Source organism: Eumetopias jubatus, unplaced genomic scaffold (genome assembly GCF_037043125.1).
Source record: "Eumetopias jubatus isolate StellerSeaLion01/CBP00866 unplaced genomic scaffold, mEumJub1_p1.0 scaffold_15, whole genome shotgun sequence".
NCBI lineage: Eukaryota > Metazoa > Chordata > Mammalia > Carnivora > Otariidae > Eumetopias > Eumetopias jubatus.
This window is the reverse complement of record NW_028274821.1, coordinates 38,642,243-38,655,820: the sequence shown is the minus strand read 5'-3', so window position 1 is coordinate 38,655,820 and position 13,578 is coordinate 38,642,243.

The following is a 13,578-nucleotide window of genomic DNA, read 5'->3' as shown; positions in this document are numbered from 1 at the left end:
GCATATATCTTCATGTCCTTGGTTTTACTTATCCTTGATAAAAGTTCAAGTTTTTTGTTTGGAATAAAGAACAGATAGATTTTCAATTCTTACATTTTTATTTAAATTGGGGTTTTGTCACTTACAAATAGATATCCAACTACTGTACAAGATTCTCAGTTATGTTCAAATTTTGGCTATCAGGGAAATCATTTGGGAAGAAAATAAATCCATCCAGAATTGTGGAAATTCATTCATATATTTATTCATCCAGCATATATTAAGCATATTTTTATGCCTGGGACTAAGCCTTTTGGAAACATAGTCAAACCAGATGTACAAAGATCTCTGCAAATTCTCCCAACATATGGCAATTATACAAATCATTACAATGGAAGTTGGTACATTCTTTAAGAACCATATGCAAAGTGCTAAAGTACACAGAAAATAGACAATGTTACACTGTCAGTTCCAAGTTGTCTTTGAAAAATTATCTAATCTTCAAATATGTAATTAAATCATTAATAAATGATGTTTGATAAGATACACTTTCAGTAATATGCACTAAATATACATTGTAGAATCTGAAAAATTGTCTGAGTTTCGTGTTGAAATCAATATGGTACCTCATAAAGATAACAGAATCAAGTCAAAACACTGGAGTGACTTTCAATCATGCTTACAGACTAGCACTACTTATAGAACTTTAAGTATCTATACATAGGACCCACCCTAAATGGTTGTGTTCAATTAATCTGGAGTAGCTACTTAAATTGCTGCAAAGTGATATTATTGGGCTTCCAGGTGGATAATCACCAGCCTAGATTACATATTTCCTGGGAATCAGCAGAAATATGTGAAAGGAATGTTTCTTCTCTCTTTCTGCCGTATTGGTAATTTCAAGGCAATGCATGGAAATTTCCAACTAAAAGAAGTCAAACATCTGACACCTACATTCTGTTCATGTGATCACCATAGTGAATAGTGAAAAGTAATGGAAAATTTTATTTCCAAAAGATTTCTGTTGGAAGAGGTCACTGAGAGGACATGACCTCCAGTTGACCTGTGAGCAGGGCCTTGGCAATCAGAGGTTCCTGTCTCCACTATCCTTGGAATGTGCACTCCACTTGCCTTCTGCTTGCTGGAAGCTGCCCAAGGACACAGACTTGAGATGATGGTGTGTTGATATCATCTGGATGGTATATGTGACTCAGCCCAGTTAAGGCCTCCGTATAAACTTCAAGATTTGGGTGGGAGGGGGCAGCAATCTACTCGTCTTGCAGCTACCCAAGGCAGCCTGGTAAGTAAGTTCCCTTGCTTGATACACCTGCCACCTAGCACCCGGAGTGGTCTCTTTCTTCAGTCCCCCTGTCCCTCCCTGTACTGGGGCCAGTGTGTGAACAACAGTGTCATTAATGACAACAAAAACTGTAACTAATAAAAATGTGTAGAACAAAATTGTTATTGATGTGCTATGATATGCTAACTATATATATTATTTTATGTTGTACATATATAATTTTTTTTATTTTACTGAAAAACTTTGCTGCTCATCTGAAAGTTTTATTAAAACACAAATAATCACTGTTTACATCTTAGAGATTCAATATTCAATTGGTGATGTTCATTGATATGTGATTTACATAAACACTAGTAATTCTGTTTACAGTGGTTTTGCTCTAGATGACTTGAAAAAAGAATATTGAACACGTATTTTTATAAAAATGAGCTTGAAAGTGTTTCATTGAACATGTAATTCTATTTCAGGGAAATGTGAATCACATTTTATAAATTCTAACTTGCTGAAACAAGCCTAAAGTACAAGCAATAATACCTGTGCAATATTTTGTAATGAAATGAAAATAGTGAAATGTTCTTAAAAATACTGTATTCTGTAGAATCACATATTTCTTGAATGCTAGGTTCAAAACTAAGGTGAAAATTACTCAGATAAAAAATTACATCTGTATGTCTTTTAAATATTCTACAACATATGCTATAGATGTGTACAGTAATGCTTATGGAAAAATGATTTTAGAACAACTGAGCTAAAGAATAGGTAGTAATGAAAAATATGCAGATAATCTTTCAAAACATTTTGATTTTGTGATTACCATTAAGTAATAATTATATAAATGTATATCAAGTACTAGGTACATTTCTAAGTATTTTTCATAAATTAATTCATCCTTCCTCGCTGAATGCACTGACTCTTATGATTAAATGATGCTCCTAATATTATTATCAAGTGCAATTAATGGATCATTGGTAACAGTATGTTTAGCTTTGAAAGAAATTTCCAAACACTCCCAAAGTGGTTTTGCATTAGAGTCTTCATCATATTATCATAATTGTTTTAAGTTCCCTGTCTGACAATTCCAAAATCTGTATCATATCTGTTTGTTTCTGATGCTGTGCCATCAGACTTCTTTTTTTTTTGCCTTTTAGTATGCCTTTTAATTTTTTAAATTTTTTTGTTGAATGTCAGACATGATGTGTCAAAAACTAGAAATTGAGCTAATTAGCCCTTACTGTGAGCCTTTATTTCTCTCTAAGAGTTGGGATGTTTATAATGTTTGCTATAACTATAGGCACCAGAAAATTCAAATTCCTCCAGTATCCTTGCATTGGTGTCTGTGTTGTCTTTGGGTTTTCCTAAGAACTACTCTTTAGATGAGGTCTTTACTGTAATCCCTGTTACCATACTGGGTTTCTGGTGTGGTGGCTAGGCATGGGGCAGGGGAAGGATTCTATAATATTATGATTAAATCTCAGTGTTCTAGTGGAAATGTGTCCCTGAGTTGTGGCTTTTGTAAGCTCTTCTCAGCTTTTTCCCCACTCAGGTGAGAAAGAAAGGCCAAAGGGGCATAAAGTTGGGGAAATGACCTTTCCCCAGATCCAACAAGGTATTTTTCCTGGAGTCAGTCTGTGTTATGGAGAAAGCTCTAAACCTATTTTATAATGGTTACTTTTCCTTCCTCTGACAGATTCATGAGGGGAGCTTTCTTGGCAACTCTTCACAAGACTCTGGTTGGTTTTCTGGAGGTGAAAAGCACAGAAGTTTGTGTTCTCCTCCAAAGACTCTAGCCCCAAGAATTTCTCACACTTACCTTCGCAGTCTATATTCATCCTCCGGCAATTCATCAAAATTACATTTTATAAACTCTCCCTACCAGTTTATGGCTCCAGCTGTTTCTTCTCCAAGTTAGAAGCTAGCTTCCAGCTGTGACTCCATGGATTTGCCTGTCTCTCTGGCTTTCCAAGTGGCAGTTTCCCTTGCAAACTCAGTTCTTTGATGTGTCCAAGAAAGTGCATCGATTTTCAGTTTATTCAGCTGTTTCTCATTGTAAGAAGGAATGTAAAACTTCCAAGTTCTTTACATGTTAGCACTAAACCAGAAATCATGGATTTCTATTTTTTAAAACCTACATTTCAATAACATTTCCAATTTAAATACAATATTTTGATATTTTTCATATCTTTATTGATTTTATATTTATCTTTTCTCTAATATGGAATGTTTCTTTTACTAGAAATATTAATATATTTATTTATGTTATCCTATTATAGTGTCAAAAAATTTTAAACTTATACCACTACTACTATTGTAGCTCAAGGTTTCTTGTAAAAACTTTTGTCCTTAGAATATGTATCACAAAGGGTATGTGGTCAGACTACTGTATTCAAGTTTATTACAAAACACTTATTGTCTCTTTGCAGCTGTGTTAACTATCTGATATATAGTTCTGTTCATTTTTTCTCTTATTTTAATTTTAGGCTTGTGTTTTTCTTAAAAATTGAGTCATTTTTTTACTATGCAAAAAATTCAAAATGTACTTTTAAAAATGGCATAGTCAGAGAAATATTACTTTCATTTATATCTCTTCTACTCTTTCTTCCTATGTTTCCCATAAATCATTTTCAATATTTTGTCCTTTATCCTTTATGGCATGAATACATATTTTGCTTATTGTTGCTTATATTTTACACAATTTTAGTAAACTAAAAATATATATCTGTAACCTGCAGTTTTAACTAACAATATGTCCTAGAAATAAACCCACAATAAACATTTTATTTCTTTTAATAATAATTATTTACTAATTTCTCCTCCCCTGTTGCCGGTATCATAGTTTATTCAACTAGTTAGTTACCTGTTGTGCTGTTAAAGTTGTGGATTGTTTCCAAACTTTGCTATAATAAATAACAGTATAACAATACTGTTGTGAATGATGTTGTTATATATTTGTAGAAGTGACTCAAACTGCATTCAGTAGAGGTTGTAACATTTTGAAATCCTCCACAACATATAAAAATTTCTATTTTCTACAACCTAGCCAACAGAGTGTATTGTCAGGCTTTCTGATTTTGTAAATCTGATAAAAGAGAAATGGTATCACTATGAAGTTTTATGTGTTGTGATTATTATTATGTTAAATGTAATTTCATGTTCATAGGGGCTATTTTCCTATTTTTCCCCCTGTTTACCTTCACTTATATATATATTTTTTTGGTCAACTTGCCCTTTTGTTTCCATTTTTCAGAGTATTTTATATAGCAGTCATTTTAAGGCTTTTGTCTATAATATCGACAGAAAATATTTTGTTCAAGTTCTTCCTTTGGCTGTAGCCTTTTCTGCAATTTAGTTTTTATTAGTTTTAATTTTAGATTACAATATTTATAAATTTATTTCTTTTGAATTTTAAGTAAAAGAATGTTCCATGAGCACATAAAAAGTAGCTGTACTTTCTAGTATCAGAGTGCACAACTGGATATATCAATGAAAGCCTCCTATTGACTATTTAGATGCTTTTCATCTTTACTTAATATTGGGTCCATTTGATCTGAGACAAAATAGTGTGCTGGAGGCTTATTAAGAAGTGCTCTTGAGATCAATACTTACAGATAGAAATGGAAAGAGCCAGATGGGCCAGAGGAAGTAGTTGCGATGTCATGCAGTCTCCACAAAGGCTCAGCCAGCAAACCTAGAACAGTGAAGCTGGAATGGCCCTTCAGAGTTGTCCCATGTTACATTGATGGGGGCAGGCACTTATACCCTTACACTGATTGGTCTCTGGATGTAGTCTATCACCAGAAAGGGGGCTTGTTCTTGAAAGAGCCACTCCCTCTGGCCAAGACAATTTTTAGAGAGAGCTAACAACTGGGATTTGGCATCTAGCAGTACTCCAAGCAGCTTAGGGAAAGGTCTCTTAATGCGACAGGAATTTCTGGGCAGTTTCTGTATATTTCTACTTGTATGACCTCTAGGCTCTGCTTTCTGAGGATGGCTGCTGTTTGTTTGGTGTACAGCTACCAATAACTGTTTTATTTTTGTTGAGAATTGTGGTTATTATAAAATATTCTACTTTATACAAAGTTAGCTCACCTTGTCAGATATAAAATTTATACTTGCTTAAGTTTTGTTTAAATTTTCTGATATATTTTGCTCATTCCTTGATTTTTATCCATTCATAATACTTGCTTTTAGTGTGTTTTTATAAGAATGTGGAGTTGTGTTTTGCTTTGTGAGCCATTCTGAAAGTTTTTCTTCTTCTGAATGTTGAGTTAAGCCAATTTACATTTATTGATGGAATTTATATTTGCTGTTAGCTCTCTTATTCAGTTTTATGTTAAAAATACTGTATGTTATATTTAGCATGCATTTTTTACTATAGGGCCTAATTTTTTTCACGGCTTGCTAAAGGTATTTTGGTATTTAAGATGGTCCTAATTATGTGATAATGGTTACTTTTAAACTAATGATGTTACCTGATGCTTAAACCCACTTTTCCTTGCATAGACTCCCACTCTTTGATTTGTGACTTTTCTGTTCTTTGGTATTCAGTGTTTCACTATCTCCCATGTGGAAGTCAATGAGTTTACTCTCCTTTTTGTATTTGTGTGTATGTGTGTGTGCGCACACATATGCGCAATAACAACTTTGCCAGAGTCTCTGTAATTCATTTACACTCTTCTCAATTTAGGCTTAGCCTTAAAAGTATATATAACCAAAATTTTTACCTATATTTTTGTTCATGTTTCCTCATTCATCTTTGGATGAAATGAAACTTTTTCTTTAGAAGGAAAAGCTCCTGGAAATAGTATGTTCTGATTTGTTTAGTTGTTTCACTTTTAGTACAATTATTGATATAATTTGGGATTAAATATATCATTTTACTATTTATTTTCTATACATGATCTCTCAACTTTTTAAACTAGCTTCTTTCTATTTTAACTATTAAATATCTCCCTTTATCTGTTTTTACTCATGTAGGCTTTCACTCTGAATTTAATGGTTCCCCTAGAAATTACATCATGCAATCTTTTTTTTTTTTTAAGATTTTATTTATTTGACAGAGAGAGCACAAGCAGAGGGAGAGAGAGGGAGAAGCAGGCTCACTGCTGAGCAAGGAGCCTGATGTGGGACTCGATCCCAGGACCCTGTGATCATGACCCGGGCCGAAGGCAGCTGCTTAACCGACTGAGCCACCCAGGCGTCCCTACATCATGCAATCTTTATTAAATTTGAATAAAAATTTCCTGAATAACGAGGAACCTTAGAAACACTTTAACATTATGCACTCCCTTCTTAAATTACATGTGATTGTTACTATGCATTTCATTTGTCTCCATGTTGTAAACTCCACAAATATTTTCATTACTGTTTTATTGGTCAATATTTTATAAAATTTACCACTATATAAACTTTTTCTGCTTTTCATATTTGTTCTTACCCTTCAAACTCCCTTTCAGGTTACGTTTCCTTCAGAGTTGAAGACTATTCTTTTTCATTATATTTGGAGCAGGTCTGCTACTTCTGAATTTTCTCTATTTTGTTTGGCTGAAAGTGTCTGTATTCTGGCTTCATTTTATCTTGAAAGTTATTTTCTTGAAGCATAGGGAATATAATTCTATAGTGCTCTGGTTTCCATTCTTTCTTTTGAGATGCCAACTGTCACTTTATTGATGTTCCTTTAAATTTCTTTCCAGAGCCTCCACCCCCCCTCCTTTCAGATTGTTGTCTTTGTGTTTGATTTTCAGCAATTGTCATATGACATTTCTGGGTGCAGTTTATTTGTGTTAATCCTATTTGAGATTTGTAGAGTTTTTTGATTCTGTGACAAAAAGATTTTTTTTTAAATTAGGTTTGTAATTCCAGTACATTGTAAGGTATATAATTTCCCCTACCCATTTTTAAGAGTTAACTTCTTTTTTAATCCAAAACTCTTAGTATGGTCTTTTTTTTTATTATTGAAAATAATAAGCATAGTTATTTTGGCCTGTGTCTGCTTTCTTCATATTTTTTTTTCATGTGAGTTATTAAGGTTTAACACTTTATTCCTTTTTAGAGTCATTTTAGGTTTACCCAACAACTGAACAGTAGGTATAGAGATTTGCCATATACCTCCTGCCCCCACACATTGATAGCTTCCTCATTATTAACATCCCCTACCTTTGGGTTCATTCTTGGTATTGTACATTCAAAAGGCTTAAACAAATGTATAACGGCATGTCTCCATCATTATAGTATAATACAGAGTATTTTCACTGTTCTAAAAATCTTTTGTGTTCTTTCCTTCCCCTCTAATCCCTGGCAAACACTGATCTTTTTACTGTCTCCATCATTTTGCCTTTTCCAGATGTCATTTAGTTGGAACCATACAGGATTTTGTTTTTTTCAGATTGGCTTCTTTTACTTAGTAATATGCATTCAAGGTTACTCCACTTCTTTCCATGGCTTGATAGTTCATTTCTTTTTAGCACTCACTGAACAATATTCCATTCTTTGGATGTATCACAGTTTATATATCCATTCACCTACTGACAAACATCTTGGTTGCTTTCCAGTGTTAAAATGTCCATACGACCCAAAGCAATCTACAAATTCAATGCAATCCCTATCAATATTACAATAGCACTAGCCACCCATAGAAGTTAAACAAATAATCCTAAAATTTGTTTGGAACCCCAGAGACCCCAAATATCCAAAGCAATCTTGAGAAAAACCAACTCTGGAGGCATAATGCTCCCTGTTTTCAAACTATATTACAAAGCCATAGTAACCAAAACAGTGTGGTATTGGCATAAAGAACAGACACATAGTTCAATAGAACAGAATAGAGAGATCAGAAATAAACCATGCATATATGGTTAATTAATTTATGACAAAGGAGCCAAGAATATATGACAAGGAGAAAACAGTCTCTTCAATAAATGGTGTTGGGGAAACTGGACAGCCACACACAAAAGAATGAAATTTGATCACTATCTTACACCACACCTAAAAATTAATTCAAAATGAATTAAAGACTTGAATGTTAGACCTGAAACCATAAAACTCCTAGAAGAAAATATAAGTGGTAAGATAATGACATTAGTCTTGGTTATGATTTTTTTCATTCTGACATCAAATACAAAAGCAAAAAAAATAATAATAATCAAGGGAGTCTAACCTCAAACTAAAAAGCTTCTGCACAGCAAAGGAAACCATCAACAAAATGAACAAGCAACCTACTAAATGGGAGAAAATATTTTCAAGAAGACATACAGATGTTCAACTGGTACATGAACAAATTTTCAACATCTTAGTCATCAGGGAAATATAAATCAAAACAAATGAGTTATCACTTTACCCCTGTTAGAATGGCTATTATCAAAAGACAAACAATAAGTTTTGGTGAGGATGTGGAGAAAAGAGAACCCTTCTGTGCTCTTGATGGGAATGTAAATTGATATAGCCACTATGGAAGTTCTTCAAAAAATTAGAAAGAGAGCTACCATTATAATGTAGCAATTTCACTTCTGGGTATTTATCTGATCCAGCAATTCCTTTTGAGAATTTATCTGGGTATTTAACTCAAAAAGATATTGCAACACTATTTACAATAACCAAAATGTGAAAACAACTGAAGTGCCCATGGATGGATGATTGGATAAAGGAAGTGTGGCATACATATACAATGGAATAGCATTCAGCCATAAAAAAGAATGAAATCTTGCCATTTGCAAAAACATACTTTGAGGACATTATGCTAAGTGAAATAAGTCAGACAGAGAAAGACAAAAAAATGTGATCTCTTTCATATGTGGAATCTTCAAACAAAATAAATGAACTAAAAAAAAAAACAAGTTCATAGATCTAGAGAACAGATTGATGATTACAAGAGGCAGAGGGTGGGTGTGGGAGAAATGGGTAAAGGTAAAAAAAAAGAGAAAAAAAACTTTTGAATGAAAACTCACAATAAAATGTAAAGGCAAACTAGAAAAGGATAACAATGGACAATATTGCTACATAATAGATAAAACGTTAACTTGCTAACTGTAAGAAAAAAGAAGGTAGACCTCTGAATGGTCACCAAAAAAACAGTTGATTAAAAGAGGTAGAAAAAATTTCATTTTGGAAGAGTAATCTAAATATACTTTCAAATGTATTTTTATTTGATATGATAGAAAATAAAATTACTAGGTATATTGATAGGTAATAGTCGTGTATTTTGAAGTAATGCATCATTTATGGCTTGATATATTTGAATTTGAGATTTTACCCATAAACCTGAAAGTCAAATTATATATTAGTGTCTACCTTGCCTTAGGAACTAAACGTCCTTATGCATAATATGCTTAAAATATTTAGTACTATTTCAATCATTTTAAAACATAGATACTACTTATCACTTTTATTAATTAGATTTATGTTATTTTCATGAAATCCATTCATTTCACAGAGCTAACACAAAATTATAGGAGTTTTTGGTAGCCTTGATTTGTTCAAAAAATAGCAGAAATAAGTAAAACAATTTATAAAAATGATGAAATACTAAGATAGACCTCAGATATATACAAAATATTTTTTCTTAGAATACAAATGAAAAATAAGCAAGCCTTTTTACAAAATGTTTTTTTCTTGGTAAATGTGTTAATTCATAAATAAACATAAATATGAGTGAAAAAAAATTGTCAAGGCATATTTTATGGTCCAGAACGTAGTCTATCTTGATAAATGTTCCATATGAACTTGAGAATAAAGTGTTGTATGCTGCCACTGGATGAAGTAATCTATAAATTTCCATTATATCCAGTTGATTGATGGTGTTGTTGAGTTCCACTATATCTTTACTGATATTCTGCATACTGGATCTGTCCATTTCTGATAGAGGGCAGTTAAAGTCTTCACAGTAATAGATTCATTGCTTCCTCCTTGCAGTTTTATGTGTTAAATTTTTGCTTCATATATTTCAATATTGTTGTTAGGCACAGATACTTCAGAAGTTATTAAGTGTTTTGGGAAATTTGACTCTTTTTTTATTATGTAATGTCTTTCATTTTCTGTGATAAATTTTCTTTCTTTAAAGTTTGCTCTATTTAAGGGGTACCTGGGTGGCTCAGTCGGTTAAGTGTCTGCCTTCAGCTGAGGTCATAATCCCAGGGTCCTGGGATTGAGTCCTGCATTGAGCTCCCTGCTTCTCCCTCTCCTTCCCGCTTGTATTCTCTCTCGCTATCTCTGTCACTATTTGTCTCTCTCTCAAATAAATAAATAAAATATTTAAAAATAAATAAAGTGTGCTCTATTGCAATTAGTTCAGCTACTCCCACTTTCTTTTGATTAGTGTTAGCATGGTACATCTCTCTCCATCCATTTCCTTTTAAACTATTTGTCTTTATATTTAAAGTGGTTTTCTTGTAAACAGCATATAGTTGGGTTTCTTTTTTAATCCATTCTTATAATCTACATTTTAATTGGTACATTCACACTGTTGATGTTCAAAGAAATTATTAAGGTAGTTGGACTCATACCTACAATATTTGTTAGCTTTCTATTTGTTGTTCTTGCTTTTTTTCTATACTTGTCTTCCTATCTTTTCCTGTCCTTTGTGGTTTCAATTGAGCATTTAATATGGTTCCATATTTGCTCCTTTTCAGCATATATGTTACGCTTTTCCTACTTTTTTAAATGGTTGCCCTGGAGTGTGTGATACACATTTACAACTAATCCAAGTTCATTTTCACTTTACTTCACTGGTAATACAAATTCCTTATGATAACAAAATAATTCTAATTTTTCCTTTTGGTCCCTTGAATCATTGATGTCATTCATTTCATTTATGTATACACATATATAAACATATATAAATATATATGTGCATAATTTAATACACCGTGGCTATTATTTTGAATAAACTGTTACCTGTGAGATCAAGTAAGAATAATAGTTTTTATTTCACCTTCATTTATTCATTCTCTGGGGCTCTTCTTTTATGTATATCTATGCCTGACCTGTATCATTTTCCTTTGTTCTAATTTTTTTTAACATTTTCTGCAAGGCAAGACTACTTGTAACAAATTCCCTCAATTTTTGTTTGTCTAAAAAGTGTTTTTTTTCTTCACTTTTGAACGGTAATTTTCCAGGGGACAGAAATTTATACTGAAGGGTTCTTTTTTTTCTTTCCAACAGTTTATTTCTCTCCACTCTCTGCTTGCTTGCATTTTTTTTTCTGAGAAGTGAGATGTAATTCTTTGTTTCTCTATAAATAAGTTTTTCCCCCCACCTCTGCCTTCTTTCAAATTTTTTTTTCTTTACCTTTGTTTTTCAATAGTTTGAAAATGATATGCGTAAGTATACTGTTTTTGACATTTATTCTGCTTGGTTTCTCTAACTTTCCTGAATCTGTTGTTTGGTGTCTAACATTCATTTGGGGGAAATTTTCAGTCATTATTGTTTTAAATATTTCTTTTTCTCCTTTTTCTCTTTCTTCTCCCAGTATTCCCATTTTGTGTATATTTTTACCTTTTGTAGCTATCCCAGTGTTCTTGGATATTCTGTTATTATTTTTTTAATACAGTATTTTTCTGCTTTTCAGTTTTGGAGGTTTCTATTGAGAAGTGCTCAAGGTCAGGAATCCTTTCCTTAGCTGTGACCACTCTACTAATAAGCCCAGCAAAGGCACTTCATGTCTGCTATAGCATCACAGTGTTTTTGATCTCCAACATTTCTTTTAGAGTCTTTCTTAGGGTTTCCATCTCTCTGCTTACATCCTATCTACTTCATCCATTAGAGATTTTAACTGATCCATCATGATTGTTTTAAATTCCAGTCCTGATAATTCTAACATCCCTACTATGTCTGGTTCTAATGCTTGCCCTGTCGCCTCATTCTGTGTTTTTTGCCTTTTGGTTTGCCTTATAATTTTTTCTTTATACCTTGACATGATGCACCAGGTGGGAGAACTGCTGTAAATAGGCTTTTAGTGATGTGGTATGGTGTTGGGGGAAGGGAAGCATTCTCTAATCCTATGATTAGGTCTCGGTCTTTCAGTGAGTCTGTGCCTCTATACTGTGAGCTTTGCATGTCTTCTTCAGCGATCCCCCTCATTGTAGGACAAGGAGTGGGCTGGAACTGGGTATTTTCTCTCCTTAACCAGGAAGGCTAGCCCTCTAGAGATGGCTATTTCTCTTGTCCCAGATCAGTTAGGCTCTGATAGTACTCCAGCTGGTTAAGATCTGGGTGATTAGTTTCTCCTAAAGGCTCACCTCTTAAGAAGTATAAAATGTCCTGGTATCTTTCAAAATAGTCCCTTTTCCTCTCCCTGTGCTGGAAGCAGGATCTAAGTAGAACTCCAGTTACTGGGTCTCTCAGTTTTTTTTTTGAACTCAAAGTAATCTACTCTGAGCCTCCAGCAATTTATCAATAATAGTTCTTTTTTTTTTTTCTTTAGAGATGGGGAGGGGCAGAGAGGGATCTAAAGTAGGCTCCACACCCAGCGTGGATCATGACCTGAACCAAGATCAAGAGCCGGAAGTTTAACTGACTGAGTCACCCAGGTGTCCCTGCCAATAATAGTTCTAGTTTCCTTACCTGGAATTGGTTAGGTGGATGTTTCTTTTCCTGTAAGTTGTGATTCTCTGTATTTACCTGTATCTCCTGTTTTTTAGGTAGTACTTTGCTCTATGTCCTCACTTCTTTTAAGGATCTTAAAAAGAGTTGTTGATCTTCTGTTTGTTCAGATTCCTACTTGTTAACACAGCTTGGCAACTTCCCAGCCTCTTACAGTCTGGGTTCATAAACTTCTTAAACTACTAAATTTTATGAAAATATATATACAAGTAGCAGTGAGGGCCCAAGAGGACCAAGACTCAAGACTTTCATTTTCTCCTGATTCAGCATTTGAATATGCTTGAGATCTACATATAGTGAGAAGTGGGAAATGATTTGAAAGAAAAGGAAGATAGTGGTCCTAACATTTTATTTCCTTTTATGTTTCAGATATAACACAGTATCCAGAGTTCGGAGTTTTGCATTTCTGGGTAATGTGTAAGAATCTCTTACACAAATTTGGTAGAAATGTAAACATTTCTAATCTTTTTTTTTAAAGATTTTATTTATTTATTTGAGAGAAAGAGCACAAGCAGGGGGAGGGGCAAAGAGAGAGGTAGAAGCAGACTCCCCGCTGAGCAGGGAGCCTGAAATGTATTTATAAGTTTTTGGTTATAAAGTCTAAAAACTTTTGGCTCTATCCCAGGGCTCAGTTCCAGGACCCTGAGATCATGACCTAAGCCAATGGCAGATACTTAACCAATTGAGCCACCCAGGTGCCCCAACAT